At 34.8% G+C, this 12,143-nt stretch overlaps 1 long non-coding RNA gene across 1 annotated transcript; it reads left to right on the top strand.

The window, feature by feature from the left end:
- Window positions 1-557: 557 nt before the first annotated feature.
- LOC112696862 (uncharacterized) lies at window positions 558-8,714 on the top strand. Its single transcript, XR_003150953.3, has 3 exons — window positions 558-1,276; window positions 1,349-1,451; window positions 8,449-8,714. It is a non-coding gene; the product is annotated as an uncharacterized lncRNA (long non-coding RNA).
- The last annotated feature ends 3,429 nt before the right edge of the window (window positions 8,715-12,143 follow it).

Consider the following 12,143-nt stretch of genomic DNA (forward strand, 5'->3'; position numbering starts at 1 on the left):
AGGGTTTAAAACTTAGAAAACCATGTTTGCTGGAATAGGGGCCACGCGTGCGCGTGGCTTACACGTATGCTGTAAGACCAAGAACTTTTGAAAATCTTTTTATAAGCTGATTTTGAATATATTTATTATTAGAGATCTTACTTTTAGAAATTATTTCATGGAGAATTTCATTGAGAATGATTAAATCAAGTTTTGATAATTAAAGTGAAGATTTTATTTAATTTCATAATTATTGGATTATTTTCTATATTTAAATTATAAAGTTGGTAGTTGTGAAATAATAAGGATTTTATATGATTTGGACTAAATAATTAATATTTTAAAATATTGATACTACTTTTTTGGGAAATTAAGTATATTTTTTCTAATTTTTTGATTTGAACATTTTATTGAAAATAATTTATAAAATTGATGAGCAAATAGTATTTTTCTATATATAATCAGTGTTGGATTTAATCTGGGTTTCAATTACTATATTATTCCCAATTTTATTTGAAATTACCAATATACCCCTACCCCTAAGTTTACTTAAAAACCCTAACCCTGAAACCCTACCCGGTTACCCGTCCCCCCATGTCCCAGCAGCCATAACACATGAGGTTTTCCCCCAAAACTCAATGAAAGAAAGAAAGGCAGAGGAAAACAAACAAAGAATCAGGAAAGAGGGGAGAAGAGGAAGGCGGCGCGGTGGGTGCCACTGCCACCGTCACCGCCATCGCTAACAGACGGGAGGGGAGATCTGAATGAGAAGAGAGAGCTCGCAAAACAGGGAGAGATGGACCTGCGCCCTGCCGTCGACCCACGTCTCGCCGCCACGCCACCTTCCCTGTGCCACCATCATTCGGTCCATTCGCGAGCTGCTGTCAGAACCGTGAGAGGAGGAGCGTTGCCGTCTTGTGGAGCCGTGTCGTCGCCGCTCAGCCCACTGCCAGAGAAAGACGCGAAGAGGGAGTGGGAGTCGTGAAGCCAGCTGTGTCCTCACCGCCGCGGGGGAATCGTCGCTGTCAGCTTAGCACCGAGCTCCCATGGTAGTTGGCGTCGCAATACTGTCGCCGTTCCTTCCGAGCCGCCGTGTGCTGTCACCGTCGAGCTTCGAGGAGAGAGGAGTATGTTGTGGAGAGGGTGAGGCACGATGGTGGTGGGTTGTTCTGCCACGCATACTGCCGTTGCCATTAAGAACTGCTGCCAAGGCCGCCACCCTCTTAGCTGCCGCAGTGGTTATGGTCCACTGTATGGTCGCCGAAGAAAATTGCCTTGGCCACTGAAACCGCAGCCGGTAAGGATCTCTGCATTTGGTTTTCTTTGTTTTCTCTTTTTGGGTTTTTATGGTCATGACGTTGTTGTGCAGTCGCAGTTGTTGGGGTTTTTCATCGCCGCTGCCGCTTGAGGTGACTGCCGGGGCCGCTGCCAAACTGGTTCAGAACCCGCAGCTATTTCGTTTCGCTATTTCAGTGAGTATTTTTCTTTCGAAAGCCCTGCGTTAGTGTTCTATTCCGTGTAATAAAGTATTGGCAATGTTAATGGTTTTAGGAATTAGAATCCGATTTGCTTGTGCCGCTTGTAGCTGTTTCTGCTTTTGAGAGAGCAAGCAGAGCCGAAATATGAAAATGAGTGACTGTTGGATTTAGCTTCCTCTTGAACTGATTTTGGATTTGGACCATTGAAAAGGATTGTGGAACGGTTTTGTTAGGACCCAAACCGGGTGGTAAAGTCCAAGTTTTAGGGGAGGTGCTACCAAAATTCCGGTAGAATCCGTGACTTTATTGAAATGTTTTCTGGAAAAATGATGAGTTAAAGACTTCTACTATTTTATTTGAATTATTAAAAAAAGGATGATTCATGCTTTTGAAATGAATTATTAAAGAGAAAATTATGATTTAGTCTTGTTTCTTAAGAAAAGCATTGTATCTTTTTGGGAGAAAGTTATTTAGATGAAACTTATGTTCTAAAGCTGTTTTAAATGTAAAAAGGGCTAAGTCTTTGAATTTGACTAGACGGTATCAATTAGAGGAGTTTCAGTGACTTTGAAAGAACCTGAACGTCTATTGACAAGTTTCATTTTAAAATATTTTGGAAAAAGTTTTAAGTACTCTTTGAATTCAGAATTTTTGTAAGATTAAAACAATTTTTGAGTAGTTTGAAATGCTTTTAGAATTTATCATGGGGTTGAAGCTGGTTTTGTTTAAGTGAAGAAAACGGCTTTGAAAAAAGTAATTGATTACATGATTCGGTTTGGCTTAGATCCTACTTTTATTACTCAAATCAGGAAGCCAAGGTTTTAATGATTTTAAGTGAATTTGAGGAAATGAATTATGTTATTCTCCCCTAAAGACTTGAGACTCTGCCAAGGAATTTTTGTTATAAATTCCCGTTGTTGGATGGACGATTTTGAATATTTCAAAATAAGTCTTTAACTTGCCATGGTTTTGGAAGTTTTGAAAAGAGAATGTCGATGGTGGCTTTGTCTTTTTTAAAAAAAGGGAAACTTACCTTAAGTAAGAGTGGCTTATGAGCCTGAGATGATTTGAGAAATGAGAACTTTAAAGGCAAGGTTGAAAAGCATTGAAATTTGATTTCAAAGTGAAGTGAATTGAGAAAAAGTGATTTATGGCTTTGAATATTGATTTTTATGAATTTGATGATGTTGAATGGTGGAGGTGCTATATTGTTTTGAGCCGGAATGGCTGTATATGATAATGAATTATAGCTGATTGCGGAATATGTCATGAGCCAGATGGCTGAATATGAATTATGAACTTAAGCCGGATGGCTGAGAATGAATGCAAATATGATGAATTATTGATATTGTGATTGTTGCACTTCCACTATCGGAGACACAAGTTTTCCTGGAAGAAAGCAGTTGCTAGCCACCACGTGCTCCAGGTGGAGACTCGAGACTCTGCTGACCCTATGTCGTAAGTGTGGCCGGGCACTGTGAAAGTCCCGGATGAGCTCGCCCCCGTGAATATACACCAGTGAAGGTGTTGGATATGGATTATGATTATGATCATGATGATGATCGAGAATAACTCGAGTTGGGGATGCACGATAGAGGGATAGTCCAATGGTTAGCTACTAGGACTTGTCGGGTTGGCTCTATAATCGACAGATGATATCATCAGCCACTAGGATAGGCATTCATCATATGCATCTATGTGACATTATTTGGGTGTGCATATTGTACTTGGCTTGCCTTTGTGATTACTTGTGATTAACTGCTAATTGTTCTACTTGCTGTAACTGTTTGTTTGTGCTTGAACCTTCCTACTTGTGTTTGCAACTGGAACTCTGTTGAATTGTGGTGGATTGGTCGTTGTTGGATTGTTTGGGCCTAGGGCCGTGGTTGAAATGAGTTGGACCGATGGTTGGTTTCGGTTTTGTGTTTCTGGTTTGGAAAAATATGAAAGGCTAATTTGGTTCAGCATAGATAAACCTTTTGAAAGGCTTTTGAGTTTTTAAGAATTGAACAGTGCCTCTTTCAGAAAAGGTTTTAGATTTCTCTTTTATAATAAACCATTGTTTTTGAAAAGATACATAAGGCAGTTATCAATCACTATAACAATTTTATCTCGCGTATCCTATTATAGTAATTTTGCAACCCTACGGTGAGAACCCTTTCAAGGATGATGTTCTCACCCCCTACAACTTTTCCATTTCAAGATATGGACGCGGAAGTCACGAAGAGTTTATCTAGTTGTCGTGAACTTTGTATTGCTATAGTTATTATTTATTTTACCCTCGCCTTTATCTTTATATATTTGTAAGAGGGACATGAATTGTATTGGTTAAAGTTTGCAATATTATATATATGTATATACTCTTTGTGAGTTTTTTTTTAATTTGTATTGTATGTATGGATGTACGTTACATAACAAAAGTGTTTTGGAGTGGTATTGCGGTTTAATGTTTTAAAAAGGCTCATATTTTAGTATTAAATAGTATAAGAGTCATCGTAATGTCTGAGCTATCAGAGTCGCACAGCTGGAAGCGTGACCTTTGGTAGTTAGGGTGTTACATTATAGTATCAGAGCGGTCCTTCCTGTAGAGCCTGAGGAATGGACTGACTATGCTTCAATTGCATACTCTGAGCGTTTGTCATGTAATAGGTCTTGGTCGGATGATAAGAATTAGAGCTTTATGCACATGACGGTCTATTGATTAACACTGTTAGTCTTGCATTGCATAATTCCCGATATTAAGTTTGGCCGGCTTAATACTAATGAATTATGTATATGAAAGAACTGATGGGTTATCATAGATGATATACGAGTTTTGGATAAAGCGAATCGCGGGTTTTGGGAACGTTGGAAACTATTTCTCGAGACTATTCAGTTGTGTGTCTTGAATTTTGTTTGAGTCGACCTGTTCTTTCATATCCTAACTTGAAGTTCTTGTTTGCTACTCCTTTTGAAAAGTAGTTTGATTTTTCAACTCTATTCCTCTATTCATATGCATTCTTGTTTGATCTTAAGTGCATCTGCTTGTTTGAAATCATTGTTGCATCTACCTTCCTCTGTTTGAGTTCTTCTTGATTCATGTATCCTTTGATATGGCTTTGAACTTGTCTTAATGCGCTATGCATTTTAACTCCTGATTCCGAGTCCATTATTAAAGAAATTGTTGATTCAGTTTTTCTCTTATTTGACAGTGATCACAGCCAATTTTGAGATTTTATAAAAAATATTGTTGATTAGATATATACTTATCCATATATGAAACTTTGAAAATTCCTTATACAGTTTAACAACTGTTTAATTCTAATACCTCGCCTGTGCTTTTACTGGTTTACAGAACTACACTTATTTTAACTACAATTAGACTTTCTAATGATTTTACTACAGTTCCAATGCATATCTTAATTTGACTATTGATTTAGGTGTTTTTCAAAATTTTGGGAAAAAAGGATTTTTCGCTTTAATCCCAGTTGATTTTCGTTGATGAACTTTACCTAATCTATTTTTGTCTTGAGTTTGGTTTAGCATACTACATTTTCTATGCCATTGTTGTTCTTTTGAAAATGTTGGACTCATAGCTTTCTTCTTGTGAACGAACTCATTCTCTCTTAAGCTTTTCCATATCCATGAATGTCATACTTGATTATGTTTTAATCATTCTTTTACCTCTTGTGGGCACTACCATCACTCAAGTTTCCCTTCTCTTGTGAACCTCATCATTATATGAGTCGGCTTGATTTTTTCAATTTCGTGCATCGTTTATTCTCTCATTGTCTCTACTAGAGTTTTTAGTTAAAGATTTATCCTTTAGAAATTACTAATGATTGAGTTGTCTTTTCCTATGACTTTTGTATTCTTTTGGATTAATTGAAAGCTTGTTTGATGTCTCATGCCTAGCGGATCTCGTGCGAACTACCTTGATTTAAGATCTTTTCTTATATGGCTTGACTCATTTTTAAGTACATCCTAAACTCCTTGAATGCCCTTCTGAGATGGTGATTTCAAGTATACTTTTGGAGCCTTGTTTTAAACTTTTTAAGAGTTTTGAATTCTCTTAGAAGAAATTCTAAACGGAATTTATTTTCTGTTGCTTGATTGAGATTGAAACTATGGTTCAATTTTGACAAAGTAGTTTTTAAGGTTGGCATGCGCTATTTTAAATGAAGTTTTGAAAGCTTCCTTATTTAGTAGAAATCTGTCCATTTGTAACACACTACTGATTTTTCTTACCAACTTATAAGCAAATTTTTACCTTAGATTCTCTTTTCTAAATAGAGTTTAACTTCTTCTTTCGTCCTTGCTATAATTTTTATACGCGCTTGTTTGACTATGAACTTTGAGAATTTTTGAACAAGCATTTGATTTCTTTTGAGTTTTATGAATTACTTTTGGTTAAGTTGTGCACCTAACTATCTTTCTAAGATATTTGAGGAAATGTTTTAACTCTTAGCCAAACCGGTGTGCATTGTTTTTAAAATTCTACATAATCTACTTCAACATGAAATTGTATTAAAGTAAAGCCACATTTTTGCTTTTGTTACTCTCTTGAAGAATGTCTGTTGCTTAACTTTCTTTTAAACTGCGAAATGATTTCTCTGCAAGTTTTCTATTCTTTTATGAACAATGTATTCGGAAGTATTTTTAATCGTGCACTTGAGTCCTATGAGCTTTGCCTTAGGTTTGAGATATTCTCTTTTGTAAGCCTCATACTCCTTCGACTTAGCTTGACTTTGTTTCGAACTAATGCACTGATTTTATTCTTATTGATCCTGTTGAATTTCTTTAATCCAAAGGTTATCTTTGAAGTTGTCAGTCGATTTATTTCTAGCAAACTTCTTTGCTTGAGCATCCTTGGTTACCTGGAATTGCATACATTCTCTCAAATCTATGAGTATTATCCTTGATATTTGACTCTCCTTTCTAAATCTTGTATCCTTCTGAGTAGACTCAAGAATTATTTTGATGTCGCGTGCAATCTGTAGACGTAGTAATGCGATGCGTTAGTTCTTTAAGACATGATATTTGTATATGGGAGGTGAAGCGGTAGGTGTACGGCATTATGAGTTGTGGGTATTTTGTTTCTTGCAAACGAGCTTGTGGGTGTTAGGCTTATGATCAGCCATGAAGTTATAAAGCGATTGGTGGAGTTTACAAAGTTGAAGTTCTGAAGTGGGTAAGAGATTTGTCAAGGAACGTTATAGCCGTTGTTTTCATACCAACCTGTTTTGGTAGCCTTTATATCACATTGACTACCCCTTCGTTTTGTGAATGCCTATCTTGATTTGCACCCTATACTGTTACCTCAAGTTTTTGTAAAGCCTTGAAATCATATGACCTTGTGCATCGAACTTATCCAGTATCTTCTGCTTTACACCATACTTTATCCCTATATTTAAATCTTATGGTTATTCGGTATTTGAGCATTTATACATATATGCTAAGATTTCATACTTTTCTAAAAGTATTTGAAAGTACTAAGATTATGTATGATCTTATGTACTACTTTAATTTTCGAGGACAAAAATTTTGGTAAGGTGGATAGAATGTAAGACCCAGAACTTTTGAAGAATCTTATTATGAGCTGATTTTGAATATATTTATTATTAGAGATCTTACTTTCAGAAATTATTTCGTAGAGAATTTCATTGAGAATGATTAAATCAAGTTTTGATAATTAAAGTGAAGATTTTACTTAATTTCATAATTATTGGATTATTTTCTATATTTAAATTATAAAGTTGGCAGTTGTGAAATAATAAGGATTTTATATGATTTAGACTAAATAATTAATATTTTAAAATTTTGATACTATTGTTTTGGAAAATTAAGTATATTATTTCTAATTTTTTTATTTGAACATTTTATTGAAAATAATTTGTAAAATTGATGAGCAAATAGTATTTCTCTATATATAATTAGTGTTTGACTTAATTTGGGTTTCAATTACTATATTATTTTCAATTGTCTTTGAAATTATCAATATGCCCCTAACTCTAATTTTACTCAAAAACCCTATCCCTGAAACCCTACCCGGTTACCCGTTTTTCCCCATGTCCCAACAGCCACAACACACGCGGTTTCCCCCAAAATACAATAAAAGAAAGAAAGGCAGAGGGAAACAAACAAAGAATCAGGGAAGAGGGGAGAAGAGGGAGGCAGCGCGGTGGGCGCCACTGCCACCATCATCGTCGTGGCTAACAAAGGGGATGGGAGATCTGAATGAGAAGAGAAAGCTCGCAAAATAGGGAGAGATGGACCCGCGCCTTACCATCGACCTATGTCTCGCCGCCACGCCACCTTCCCAGTGAGGGTGTTGGATATAGATTATGATTATGATCACGATGATGATCGAGAATAACTCGAGTTGGGAATGCACGACAGATGGACAGTCCAATGGTTAGCTACCAGGACTTGTCGGGTTGGCTCTATAACTGACAGATGATATCATCAGCCACTAGGACATGCATGCATCATATGCATCTATGTGACATTGTTTGGGTGTACATATTGTACTTGGTTTGCCTTTGTGATTACTTGTTATTAACTGCTAATTGTTCTACTTGCTGTAACTGTTTGTTTTTGCTTGATCCTTCCTACTTGTGTTTGCGACTGAAACTCTGTTGGATTGTGGTGGATTGGTTGCTGTTGGATTGTTTGGGCCTAGGACCGTGGTTTAAATGAGTTGGACCGATGGTTGGTTTTGGTTTTGGTTTTGTGTTTCTGGTTTGGAAAAATATGAAAGGCTAATTTGATTCAGCATAGATAAACCTTTTGAAAGGCTTTTGAGTTTTTAAGAATTGAAAAGTGCCTCTTTTAGAAAAGGTTTCAGATTTCTCTTTTATAATAAACCGTTGTTTTTGAAAAGATACATAAGGCGGTTATCAATCACTATAACGATTTTATCTCGTGTATCCTATTATAGTAATTCTGCAACCCTACGGTGAGAACCGTTTCGAGGATGATGTTCTCACCCCCTACAACTTTCCCATTTCAGGATATAGACGCGGAAGTCACGAAGAGTTTATCTAGTTGTTGTCGTGATGCTTTGTATTGCTATAGTTATTATTTATTGTACCTTCGCCTTTATCTTTATATATTATGTAAGAGGGATAGGAATTGTATTGGATAAGCTTGTAATATTATTGTACCCTCGCCTTTATCTTTGTATATATATGTATGTATGTACTCTTTGTGAGTTTTTTGTAATCTGTATTGTATGTTTGGATGTACGTTACATAACAAAAGTGTTTTGGAGCGGTATTGCGGTTTAAAGTTTTAAACAAGCTCATATTTTAGTATTAAATAGTATAAGAGTCATCGTAATGTCCGAGCTATCAGAGTCGCGCAGCCGAAAGCGTGAGCTTTGGTAATTAGGGTGTTACATATACGTGGGAGTGTAAAAATGTAGCACGCGTGCGCATCCCTTTGTCATGCGTACGCGTAGGTGAATCTTTCATGTCATGCATACGCGTGGACCAATCGCATACGCATCGTCAAAATTCCATGCCAAGCGTACGCGTGGACGTACGTTTTTTAAAAAAATCTGATTCAGTAGCAAGCTGCAGAATTGAAAGAAAGAAAACAGTTTTTGGTTCAAATATTCCAACACCCATAACTTCTTCAACTTAAAATATATTTCACCCGTTCTTCAAATGGCATAAACTTCATGAACCGAATTTTTATTTTAAAACAAGCTGGAAGCATATTGAGGGTCCGAAAGCCAAGTTATGACTCGCCGAAGTTCAGCCCAAAACCAAATTCTTTACAAACTTTTAAAACCTCATTTTCAATAAAAACAAATCCCATGCCATTGATCACCAAACTTGCACTTTCTAACACATTATGTCCTTCTTCATTAACACATCAACCACCATAAAAAATCATGCCTCGTACCAACAATAATTGCACATATACTTCTCAAATCCAACAACCAACACCATAGCTTACAAATCCTAAATTTATATGCTTATGTCCTCAAATGATTAATCAATTATTCACTAAACCATCAACCAACCTGTAGCACCAACCAAACATATTTATTAACAAAACACTAAACAATATATATACACATACATTCTAACCTATCCTATGGTCATCTAGCCTAAGTTTTTACAGAACATTATATATTAAATGCAAGAAACCTAAACCATACCTTGGCCGATTTTCTCATAGTGATCAAGGCAACTTATTAAAACCAACACATCCCCAAAAACCTAAACAAAATACTAGTGTTCAGCTTCCTCCAAGTTCCAATATCCACAATTTCAAGCTCCAATTATTTATTCACAACCTAATATACATTCATAACACATATACACCCAATTTAATACCCAAAGCACAAATTTAGAATATTTAGATAGAATTATAATATCCTCACCTTACCCAAGCTTCACATAAGCAAGAGTGAACGTTTTTTCTCAAGCTAATTGGATCCTAAAACATGAAAAAGCAAAGAAATTCAATACCCCTACACAATATTCAAAAATTGGGGGAAGAAGAAGCTAAGAGTGAATAAGTGAGTTACCTATAAAATTTTTTCGATAGAAATGTAAAGCTCAACGTGATGGTCGTGTGGCCGCAAACGGTGCGGCGATCGGAGCTTAGACGGATGAGTTACGGTGATTTGAATTACCGTAAGGGTTAGGAAATTTCTTTTCTTCTTCTCCCCTGTGTATTGCTTTTAGCATTCTTGCTGAAATGGGGAAGAAGAAACCGTGCTTCATTTAAGTGTGCTGGGTCAGTTGGGCCTATAGGACCAGTTTGGATCCGGTTCAATCGGTCCGGTCCGTTCGGTCCAATCTTGGGTCGAATTTTTTGAAATTAGTGTCAAAATTCTCATTTTGATGAACTCTATCCTAATTTAATAAAATATTCATATTTCTAATTTTTTTATTAAAAATTAATTTATTAACTAATTATTTACTAATTTAACGGAATTTACATACGGTATGATCTACGTTACAACTGTATTCTAGACAAATTCTGTGCAAATAATACTTTTGTACACTTATTCTAGTAGTGAAAATTTTAAATTTTTTGTGAACTGAACATAAGCACTTTAAACTGAATTAGTATATATCACTTATAAACTATAATTTCTTTCTGAGCTATTGTCTCTTGCATTTATGATTCTTTTATTATTCAATTATTTGTTTCGAGTTCATAAGTAATTTTCATATTTAAAGAATTTGAACTTTTAGAAATCATTTTTAAAATACATCTGAAGTCAGTTATAAATTTCATAAGATATTTTTTAAATATTTACATCCAAAATCTATTTTTCAACAAATGTAAAGCAAGTTTGAAATATGAACTAATTAATATATATTTTCATTACAAATAAGTCATAAATTTAAAAAACTTTTAAGTTTATTTTAGATAAAAAAATTTAAAGCACGATTCTTTTTTTATATACTTTTTACAACTTTATCGCACTCAAAAGAATTTTATTTCTATAGTTAAAATTTTTTTACCAAAATATGTATATACTTGTTCTTAAATTCTGATACTACTTAAAAGCTTAACAAATCGTAATTGTACACTCAAATATTCATGAAATAGATACATGACGAAACATATTATTATCAAAATATGTCTTTCAAAAGCATTCATAAGATATAGAAAGGTACCCTACGACCTCAAGTTTTTTATTTACATATATACAAATACACGGCTTTAATCATTCTCTAAACAATTATCAATCATAGATTTGATTGCTTCTTCTTTGTTTCATAAACCAACTCTTTTTGGTTCTTTTGATGAAGATGACCAGCTCATCATTCTCTTTTAGGTTGATTTCCAATGTCTTTTGAACTTTCATTCTTAAAATCTTCATTGACCTCTAGAGCATTTTTTTTCCTTTTTGAGATTGCAAAGCTAGAGACTTGGTCTTCTTAGTAATCTCACCAAGAAGCATATCAAGCTCAAATTCATATGTCTTTAATGAAACAAAGAGTTCATCAAGACTAAAGAGTGTTTAGATCCATTGTTTGCTTGAAGGTTGTTGACACGAGTAGCTACTTTTTTGTCAAATTTTTGAAAATCTTTTGAACTAGTTATGCATTGATGAATATATGGTCTAGGCTTTTTATAGAGTTGAGTATATTCATGAATCTTGTTGATATGTCAAAACTAATTTCTGCTTCTTTCATCTTAAGTTCATATGTGGTTACTATATGAGATGTATATGCTGTTTTCTTTCACCTCTTTGATGCTTTCATGCAACATTTTCATTTTTTCTTATATTTCTTTAGTTGTGTCATAGGATATGATCTTTCATATTCTGATTTACTAATAGTACATATCATGATGTACTTGACTTTTGAATTTAACTGAACCTTAGTATTATGGTTATCAGTCCACTTATCTCTAGTAGGTATGCTTGTTTTGATAGCCTTGTCATCTCCCCATTAGTTGTGTAGGTAACTACCTAATTTTCATGTTAAACAATCTCCCACAAATTTAGACTAGTAAATTCCATCAAGAGTTCCATCTTGTCTCTCCAATAAAAATAGTTTTTCCATCAATGTATGAAAAACAATTAAGAGAGAGTTTCTCACTGTGACTTGAAAAATCTTCCATTTGTTAGATCTTTTTTCTCGACAAATGCCTGCAGTATTAGCTCTAATATTAATTGAAATACATAGATATTCATAAGAAGGGGGTTGAATCGAAGTTAGTTACAACTTT

Source organism: Arachis hypogaea, chromosome 6 (genome assembly GCF_003086295.3).
Source record: "Arachis hypogaea cultivar Tifrunner chromosome 6, arahy.Tifrunner.gnm2.J5K5, whole genome shotgun sequence".
NCBI classification, from domain to species: domain Eukaryota; kingdom Viridiplantae; phylum Streptophyta; class Magnoliopsida; order Fabales; family Fabaceae; genus Arachis; species Arachis hypogaea.